General features: G+C 38.5%; 1 pseudogene; it reads left to right on the top strand.

Moving 5' to 3' along the window:
- The first annotated feature begins 2,221 nt into the window (after positions 1–2,221).
- Positions 2,222–5,038, top strand: LOC113177484 (protein tyrosine phosphatase domain-containing protein 1 pseudogene; annotated as a pseudogene).
- Positions 5,039–9,847: the final 4,809 nt, after the last annotated feature.

Genomic DNA, 9,847 nt, shown 5'->3' with positions numbered 1-9,847 from the left:
ACATGATGCTTTGATCAATGCTGGGTGGCATATATGATGGCTGTGGGAAGCCATGCTCGCATGTGATTGGGCACCTCCCTGACTGGGTGTGAGGCGTTCTGGCCAAGCTGTGTCAGAACTAATCCCCACCCTTTTTAGGTGCGAGAGCCCATCCCTGTGGGAGTGTGACTGACCATTGACCCTGAGACTGACCCTGACCTTGGAATGCTGTCCCCCTCGATCTTGATTGGATGGAATTTTCTCCTGAATTTCTTGTTCCCCAATAAAAGGCCACTCTCTGGCATGCCCTGCCTCTCTCTCCTGCTAGTCTCTTGTGTAAACCTCGCTGCTCCACCAGGTGGCTCAAGGCAGGAGCCAGGGGGGGGGGGCGGGCGTCTCTGACCTGGTCAAAGAAAAAGGTAAATTGAGTTTATGTATGTTTATTTTGATCTCACTAGTTAACTTCTATGCTTAGAACCTCTAGTATGAAGCTAGCATGCTGGTAAAGTGGCAGAATGGCAGTCTCATAATGGAAATAAAAAACTCCTCTTGCCAAGTGACATTATAGCCACATCACAGTGCAGCACATTACTCATGTCTGTGCTGGTAATGGAGGAAGCAAACCTAGTGTCCTGCCAGTCTTATAAAAGCATAGAAAATTATGTTATATCTAGTACATAATGCTTGATAATGATAATAAAAGACTCTGTTACTTATTTATGTATTTACTGTACTATACTTCACCATTATTTTAGAATGTATTCCTTCTACTTATTGAAACATCTACTGCATATATATTGGTGCCTATTAAAAATGCAAAAGGTTAAGAAAACACACTACAAAACAGGTGTCCTCCAAACTAAAATTATTAGTAATTTTCCAGGTTTATATTTCTGTGATCCTAATAGCATTATGACCATCACCTTTAAGAGAAAAAAAATAGCTAAAGATGTCCAAAGACATGGTTTTCCAAACCATGCTACTCTGATTAAAAGATTGGACACTGAATGAATGAGACCACTGGCTCAAAGGGCTCTGGATCCTGACAGTGACAGCAAAGCTCCAAAAGAAACTATTGCCTCAAGAGTCTTGCCTCCAAATGAACAATCATATCCCATGTTGGCGAATAACCTAAAATAATAATAACAACAATCAGCAAACAAGTCAAAATTAACTTATGGTTTATGTATTCCATCTGATTTTCAAAATTATTATACAAACTGGATTTGCTTTACTTGTAAAAATTTTGTTTTGTATTTGCCTTGTACAATATCATTACCATTGCTTTTTGTTGGTAGAAGTACTAATACTAACAAAACAACCTGGGTTAATCTGAGATAACAAACACCTATAGGATAAATAGACTATAATGCTGATATTCAGTACTAATACTGACCCCAACTAATGAAAAGGGGTAACTGTAAAAATTATGGGCATTAAAGCTAAAACTACTACTTCCACTCCAAGAGTCGTGAAGGTGGCCTTCTCAATATTTTAAACCAAAACTTGGAGATCAAAGCCATGGAAATAAAAGGAGTAAGGAAAGGACTGCCAATATTTAGGACCTTGCATTCTAAAGTCGCCCAGGATCTAGGGAATGACAGAACCCTTTTAAAAGCTGTAAAAGCTGGTGAATCAACTGATGTTCTGATCAGGGCAATCATAAGGATCCTGCTCATTCAAAAGCCAACCAGTATACATTAGGCAAAGAGGAGAATTATTGAAGAGAGAATTGTCCCTGATACTTCCAAGAGAAGCCAGGTGTGGTCAGCAAGACCCTGACCCTTCCTGGTAGACAGCACAACCAGTCAAGAAGATAAAGAAGCCAAAAGGCTTTTCACATGTTCCCAAGAGGAACCTTCGAGGAATCTCAGGTGACCTTAATAGTAGATAGGACAAGGTCAATTTTTGACCAGTTTGCTCTTAAACACTTCTTGGGAAAGTATAACCAAAACACAGCCAACATGGATGTATCAAAGGAAAGAAGGTCCTTTAAGAATATCTTCTTTTAATATAACATGAGATGCACACTGTGTCAGCCCTACCAAAAGTAAGTAGAGACGCTATAGAGAAAGAGGTATTATGCATGAGTGTCGGATAATAACTATCAAAACAGGCTCTGCTAAAATCATGTTTTATCTGAATTAACTTAAGTCTGATCATGATTTTTTTAAAAAATCCATATCCTGAGATGTGTACAGGTAAATAAAAATGTTAAACTTTACTTACTAAGTTTTTGGTTATGGCCACTATTGGGAGCTCTGGTAAGTATGTCTGCTCCTATTGCTCAACCCTCTCCCTCTGAATCTTCTAATAAATTCTGCATCTTCCAGATTGCAACAATTAATGTTAAGAAAAATTTCAGCCCATCCTTACAACTGAGATTGGTTTTTCTCTGTCAGTTCATGGAGAGGCCACAAAGGAGGGACTGAACACCATCAAGAACAAGGTGAGGAACTCACAGTGAGTCCTCCCTGACAGCCGCAGCTTGAGATGACAGCACACCAACAGGCCCCTTGACTGTACCTTCTGAGAAACCTGACCTAGACACACCAGATAAAAAAGGACTGGAGAGTATTTAGGGCCATTCCAGAGACATGTATAAACACAGATTTGCAGGTGTGTGGCTTGCTGAGGAGGACATTATCTATGTCCTGGGCTGTACTTCACTTCCCACACTGGGCACTGGAGAGTAGCCTGGTAGGTCTCCTGTAGACCCTCAGAAGTAGCACCTCTGTGGTAGCTAGCTCTGCCTGTCTGCCTGAACCACTGGGCCCTTTATAATGAGTGAGACCACTGGCTCAAAGGGCTCCGGATCCTGACAGTGACAGCAGCATTGCTACTCCTATTGCCACAGGAGTCTTGCCTCCAAATGAACAACTATATTCCATGCTGGCGAATAATAATGGGTATGCTGCAAACTTGAAAGGAAATTCAGAATATCCAACACTGAAATACACAAAATTGGGAGAGTGAGTACAGGAATACCATCCCTGGACACTAGTGTGTTCCATAGAGTGTGGTAGTATAGCATGCAAATGTGATAATGCAGCCTGCTGGAGTGAGCAGGAGCAAGACATTAAGGATATTTACTCATCCAGAGTCACTAACAATATCCAGGTCATGGCTCTCCTATTATCTGAGCTCCTCGAGAAGTACCACATCATGGAGCAGGTCCTCAGTCATGGTCTAAAATCAATAACCAACCTGTAGCACCCTGGTAAGGATGCTAGCTGTGGGAACTCTGTGGAACAAGAAAGACTTCACATTCCTTCCTGAAGTGTTCATGGAGGGTGGCATTTATTTCTACAATTTTGGATGGAAGGATTATGGGGTAGCATCTCTTACCATCTTGGATACAGTGAAAGTGATGACATCTTCCTTACAGAAAGGAAAAGTAGTCATTTGTTGTCATGCAGGGCTCAGCCACACAGGTGTTTTAATAGCATGTTATTTAGTTTTTGCAACAAAAATGACTGCTGACCAAGCAATTATATTTGTGCTGGCCAAGTGACCTAATTCCATACAAACCAGAAGACAACTGCTGCGTGTACAGGAAATTACTCAGTTTCTCACTCCTCTTCCATAGTATTTCTCTTGCTGTGATACCAAAGCACACACTGTCACATTAGTCCAGTACCTAATTCATCAGAGTCATCTGATTCATGGTTATGAGTCATGACTTCTGAAGCACATGCTCCAAATTGTCCATCTGGTCTGCAAATTCTTTGCTGAAAACATGCCAGTGGTGATGCAGGTCATGTTGAAAGGACCTGAACTCTCTGCTGAAATTGAAAAGACCATGTCTGAGATAATGACAATGTGGCTGGATGAAGGGTTAATGAAGCACAAGACTGAGGCATCAGATCCATTTTACCCTACTGCAGTTGTGGCAGAGTTTGAGAAATGGGATGATTCTTTCCAATGAGCAAGAGTTTGACTCCCTTTGGAAGAGGCAGGATGTCCAGTGACTTATCTGAAAATGTGATTCAGCTACAGTGACTCAGATTTAAAGAGGACCCAAACTCTCCTGGAGCAAGAGGAGACACCATGCCTGCCCAGGATATGCTGGGCCACAACCTTCAGCAGCAGAAGCCCATCAGACATTGTGGAGACTCACCATCTCCAGAACTAGAGTTCCAGAGGAGGCATTGTTTGGAAACACATTTTCTTTCTGGAGTCACTCTAACTGTGGAGGTTTCAAAAGACCCAAGGATGATGAACCATCACTATTTTGTAGGCGAGGTATTCCAAAGGAAGTACAACAAAGTAGAACATTCTCTGTGGGTATTTCACATTCATGCAATCCTTGGGAACCATTTACACCAACTTTGCAAATCTCCATAAAGATCTAAACCCAGCAAGTGGCCCTCTGTTGTTGTGAACCGCACAGTGGTTGGGGCCCAGGCTCTGTGGAGGAGGATGAGGATGTGCTGCAGCTCTCAAGACTGTGGCTTCAGTCCCAAGACACAGTTTTTGGTTGGACATGAAACCCAGAACAACAAAGGTCTGTCTGAAGCAGTGCCATGTGCTGACTTGTCATGTGAATTGACTGTTGAAGCAAGGAGTATACTGACAGTCAAAACCCTAGCAAATTTAACTAAATTTGTAGAAAAGGAGGAAGTGAAAAGGAAGGTAGAAATGTAGCAGAAAGAGCTAAATATCCAAAATGGAGCATGGGAAAGAACATGTGGTGAGAGAGATCCTTTCATCCTGGGTCATTTGATGTGGTCTTTGGTGGAGCAACTAAAGGAACATATAATCATCAAAGAGGATGTGGACACATTGATTGACAGAAACACAGGTGCCACTGAAGCCCTGTTCTTATTAGAGAAGGGACAGCACCAGATTATCCTTTGAATGTTGCATTGCATAGTGAACCTGCAGAAATTCCCTTGAGGTGGAGAAAGCTTGCTTTGTTCACATCATTAAATCTTTCACTTAAGTTAATTTTGATTCTGACAAAGAACCAATAGTTTACAAAGTCCTAAGAAAATATTTAAGCACATTTTGGGAAGGGGAAAAAATGGCAAAAGAGCCCCAACCCAGGCCTTTGTGAAGGCAAATTTCTCCTCATGATGGATATGTCAGGCCTAAATATCAAGATAACATTTCTGTTCATCTGTGAATAACCTGAAGTTTGTGGAGCTACTTTTTCTCATAGCACTTTATTTTGAATGCTGTTGGCTTGTGCTGAGAATGATCATTCTTGTTTTAAAATATCCTTGAACTATATCTTACTCTTGAAAAATTGCCATAAAGTTGGTGCCATTTTCTTTGATTTATTCAACTGAATTAATTTATTGTTTTAACATTGTAAGTATGTGTGTTTACCTTAATTCTTTTTGACATTTCAAAAAAAGTAATTCCAAAACAATTATTTCTTGATAGAACTTTTCCTAGAGGTTTTACCAAATAGATAATTTTAGTAGTAAAACCTTAATGTGTATGTATCCCACTGGAAAGTCACAGAGGTTCTTAAACTGTTTTTTATAAATTTGTTACTAAGAAGTAAATTGATACATTTTTAAAGGACTTCTAAAGACATTGTTTGAAATTTCTTGGTTTTTGTTTTTATAAATGTGTCAGAGTTTCAAAATGTGTTATTTTTCAAAGACATTTTGTTTTACTTTAATGGATAGCCTGTAATGTGACTGGATTTTTTTTTTTTTTGGTACCAGGGATGGAAATCAAGTTTGCTTAATCACTGACCCACATCCTAGCCATTTTCTATATTTTATTTAGAGATAGTGTCTGGCTGAGTTGCTTAGCACCTTACTTTTGCTGAGGCTGGCTTTGCTTTCACATTCCTTCTGCTGGAGATATTTGAGCTGCTGGGATTACAGGCATGCACCACCGCTCTAGGCTATGACTAGGAGTTTTTACTAGTAGAAAGTGGGCTTGTCCTTTGTCAGGTTTCCAGATGGCCTTTCTAACCTTGGCTGTCACAGTAGGCAGGAGCAAGTCTCAACACACCAGGCCTATACCCACTCTTCACAGTTGCTGTTGAGCCAAGTCACATCTTACAAAGGAAGTGGGATTAGAAGTGGGCAGTGGGGGAAATTGCTAAGGAATAGGACTTGCCTGTGTCCCTCCAGGGACTTGATAGAAAGTATAGTTGTGCCAGCCCTGCTCTCTCCAGATGCCACACCCATTCTGTAAAGGTGACACAGCCAGAAGCAGTCAGGGCCGGGCTAGCCTGCTTGTGCAAATACAACATCCACACAGACAATGGCCTGGAACAGGCCCCACACTCCCCAACCTTCAGTTCCATAGGCCCACTTGTCTCAGGCCTCTCTCTTTGGCTGCTTTTTTGCTATGATTTTTAAGTTGAATTGAACCCCAGGTTGCATTCGCCCTAATTGGCTTCAGATAAGGGTGATGTGACTGCCTAAACTAGTTTCTTACAGGTCAAACTATCACTAAGTACTTGAAGCCATAACTTTATTGAAATTAAATTAATATGTAGGAGTAGCAAAGGCCAAGCAACAGAAAGGACACCACCTTCTTCAGTAAAACTGATATTAATAAGACCAATTTCAAACTAACAAAGGTATTACTTAGTTTTCAAGAGGGAATTTCTGGGGAAGCAAGACTAATTTAAAATGAATAAAATTTCTCCAACTCCTTAATTTATGAATTACAAGTCTAGAATATCAGAAAATATTTTATTCATTATGGTCTAATTAACTCTAATGGCAAAGGCTAACATCAGTGTTCTTCCATATTGTTTAAATTGTTTAAAGTTTCTTAGGAAATCAAATCCAACGGAAATCGATAAACTCTTTAGACCACTCCTAAAATGTCTCATTTTCCAAGTGCCCACCCTAGGAAAGAAGGAGAGGAAACAGTTGCATTTTATCCAGAGGTACATTAGATTTTTACCACTCCCCCCCCACACACAATAAAAAAACCTGTCCTTGCATCCATCAACCTCAAGTGGACAAGTGTCATAACAGTGATTTTTATCAGCTCTTTTTCTTTGACCCCCCCTCCCATCTATTTGCTTGTGTGTCCAAAATACTTGTTTCAAATTATAGAATAATCATGATTTGACCACAGCACTGCACATCTGAAAATCCAGATACGTTAACTTAAAAGGTTATATGATCAATCTGTGTACGAGAATTGTGTTTATTTGAATAAAAGTGAAAAGAACAACCCCAAAATAAAACAAAACATAGATTTGTAAATGAGTCTGATATGTTTAGAAAATAGTTTGTTATTTCTGACAGTTGCTATTGCTCTTTCCTAAAATGACTATAAGTGTATATCTAATGAGGTCCAACAATGAAGGTAGACCTCCACATGTGGGGACTTCAGAGTCTAAATAAAATAAGGCCTTTGAACTTTCTAATACAGCTAAATGATTCCCAATTCTGAATTGCAGAAGTGCCTGGGAAGTTTTTGAAAAAAATAACTATATATATGGTTCATAAATTTCAGAAGTTTTAAAGTAACTTTATGTATATAATTGTAGGAAAATACATTTTTTGTTTTTAAATAAAATAATAAAGTTATAAAAGTAAAGAAAAACAGACTCGGTCAAAGATCAAATGCTTTCATATGATAAAGGTAGAGAAAGATAAAATTCAAAATGAGGAATCCATGGAAGTAGAAGGGAGTTCAGTGGAGGAGAGGAAGAGAATTGAGGGGAACACTGAAGGCACATGAAATGTGAGGAACTGCAGGATGAAATTGACCAAATTATGCTAAGTACATATATGAATATACTAGAGTAAATTCAACCTTTATGTGTATCTATGAAGTACCAAACAAAATCCAAAAAGACATAAGGGAGAAAAGCAGATAGAGGCAGGGGAGCAGGGGAAAGGAGGAGAGGAGGGGGAGGGAAGAACTGGGGATGGTAATAGAGCAAACTATATTAAATGCAAGTATGAATATGTCAAAATAAATCACACTATTATGTATAACTCTAATGCATTAATAAAAACAGAAGAGACTGGACCTGTAGCTCAGTAGAAGAGTACTTGCCTAGCATGTGTGAAGCACTACGTTTGATTCTTAGCACCACATAAAAAATAAATAACTGAATTTTAAAAAGGCATGGTGTCCATCTACAACTACAAAAGTTTTAATTAAACAAAATAAAAACAGAATAAAAAATCATTAAAAAAAGGAAGAAATCACAAAAAAAGAGTAAGTAAAATCCTGGTTTAAAATTATTCAGTTAGAATAGAGATGTGGAAACATTCATTTGTTTGCATGCAAATATCTGAATTTTGAAAAACTTGCTATAGATGAAATGAGACTCTAGCATACAGAATTTCAGAGTTTGACTCACTTATTCAGTCCTTTCCAACTCAAATAAATATGTGAGTATGATCTGGGATGGGAATAATTCACAGTAAACTTAGCCACATAGAATCTTTTGCAATTCTGGTGGTTAGAATTATTTGTGGTTTAAACAAAGATATCCAGAGAAAGGAGTAGAGACCAATGAAAAATGATACAAGATAAGTAACAATGCAATTTTATGGAGAAAGATGAGATTTAGAGAGTTGTGGAATAACAAGAAAGGAGAAGAAGCCATTGGAGTAAAAGACTAGTAGGCTGTAGTAGAATCTAGTTATTGATATTTTATAAAAATCATGAAAAATTAAGAGAAACATAGCCATTTTCCATCCACCTGATACTCCCCAATTACTAAATGTGGGTTTTATTCAAGCCTGAATGGGATGTTTTTGAATATTAAGATAGGTGTTTCTAAGTTAATTTTCATAAGACCAACATCTTAGTTCAGACTGCATTCCAGTTTTATGCTGTTCAAGAGAAGAATAAACTTCTGTTCATCTAACAGAAGCAAGTGTGCAGTGTTGGGGGGATCCTATATGGGATCCATTGAGTTTGAACACTGAATTTTCAGAGATTGCTGGGGGTGAATGCATTCAAATTAAGAGAATGACATTGGTATTTGAGGCATAGTATTTATGAGATACATATAGAAACTTTCCAGTAATGAAGAAGACAGAACTCTCTTTTATCAGAAAACAATATCATAAGAAGTTATCTAAAGACTTAGTTGCACAAAATACAAAACAAAAACACTACAAGGTGTTAGGATCAACATCATCATATCGAGGGTCTTCTTGTCTCAGGATCAATAAGGATGCTGTCTCTTCCATGTTAGAATTGTCAGCTTCTTTGAGAGACTGAGGAGAGATGCCTGGAACAGTAAGAGAATCCTGGTTTCAGTGAGGACACAAATGAAAGTGCAGAGTCCTCTTGCAGAATGAAAAGACTAGTAGAGTGGCTTCAAAATATATATGGGGAACCAGGACTTTTCTGGAAGGAGTGATAGAGCTATACCTTATTGACTATGTCCTGTGTAAATGTCTTGATTTCAACAATGTGAAGGAGGATGGGTTAAAAATGGTGAGGAGCAGCAAAGAGATGTGAGTGCTCTCTTCCACACCAGGCTGGTCTGATTCCTTAAGCACTCCAGGCAGAAGATGACCTCTCTCAATTTCTCTGTACCTCAATAACACACCACACTTTCCTTCACAGTATTCATTATAACAATTTGGGTACTTTGGAAGATGACAAAGAAGGGCAGTTTAATTGATTTCAATAGTTTCCTTTTCCCATGGACCACATGACCATGCACAAGTGGAAAGTCCACTTCTAAAATATGACACCATATGTTATTTCAAACAATAAGAGAATTATTCTTCTAGCATAGGAATTTTCAATATATCTACTTAAGGCTATTTTGCATTATGGATTAAAGTGGGAAATGTTAATGAAAATAATTGGTTATGTGCTTCCTTAATAATAAATTTTTACAGAGGTTGGTTCAGCAGATGTGAATCAGTAAGTGTATTTTATCACATAAATGAATTTATAA

This window comes from Urocitellus parryii, chromosome 5, assembly GCF_045843805.1.
Source record: "Urocitellus parryii isolate mUroPar1 chromosome 5, mUroPar1.hap1, whole genome shotgun sequence".
In the NCBI taxonomy this organism is placed as follows: Eukaryota; Metazoa; Chordata; class Mammalia; order Rodentia; family Sciuridae; genus Urocitellus; species Urocitellus parryii.
Note: the sequence above shows the minus strand (reverse complement) of the source record. Positions and strands in the feature narration are given on the sequence as shown.